Raw genomic sequence first — 961 nt, forward strand, 5'->3', positions numbered from 1 at the left:
GTTTTTATGAATAATTGATTTAGGGATTTTATAGTAATGATGTTTTGAAATTTTAGTGATTATAACTACTTATTAGTTTAGCTTAATTCCAGATTATTTTGAACACGTAAATTCATGTTTTACTTATTAGATTTCCGCTCGTTAATATTAATCCCGTTTTAATCCCGATCAGGTTCTGAATTCCTCCGATTTTGATAAAAAAAAATAGTGTTTTTCGTGTGGAAACAACGTTTTAAGAAAGACACCCTACCTTTGGTAATGATTACCACCCTCTCGTGGCCAAATTCAGCCTCTAAATATGATTTTCGGGCAGTTTTTGATTTTAAACGAAGTTTTTTTTTTATGCTTTAAATTTTATCCTTGAGTTTAAAAGGGGTAAGAGATAATTTAATGTTTCTATGGATAATTTAAGTATAAAGATGTATTTTGATGAAGTTTTAAAGGATTTTTAATTTGATTAGTTTAAAATGTTGGAATTTTATTTAAAGTAGTATAATTGTGATTCTTAATAAAAGGGTGCGATTATCCATTAAAAAGGAGTTTAATTAGGGGTTTTAAAAATAATTTTCAGATTATTATAAATTATTTAAAGTGAGTTTAAGTTGCTGGAAATTGTGTATACAAGGGTAATTAATATAGTATTATTGTCTCTTTATGTAGGAGACTTGGTTCAAGAATTGTTGTAGAGTACTCGGTTATTATAAGAGCTTATTTGAGGTACGTTCGCGTACTTAGCATATTTTGATGATGTAGAATCATGCTAGGCTTGATTTCAATCAATTACAAGTAGTATCATGCTAAGGTTTATGTATGGAATTGTGAATTAATGGTGTTGGTGATTGAATTGTGAAGCATGAATTATTTGTGATGGTTTATGGATTGGAAAATTATATTTTGGGCATGTTGTGTTTGAACCACACTTTTATTTATGGCATGTTAGAATGCATGATTAATTAAACTA

The sequence above is a fragment of the Chenopodium album genome, chromosome 8, assembly GCF_948465745.1.
Source record: "Chenopodium album chromosome 8, dcCheAlbu1.1, whole genome shotgun sequence".
NCBI lineage: Eukaryota > Viridiplantae > Streptophyta > Magnoliopsida > Caryophyllales > Amaranthaceae > Chenopodium > Chenopodium album.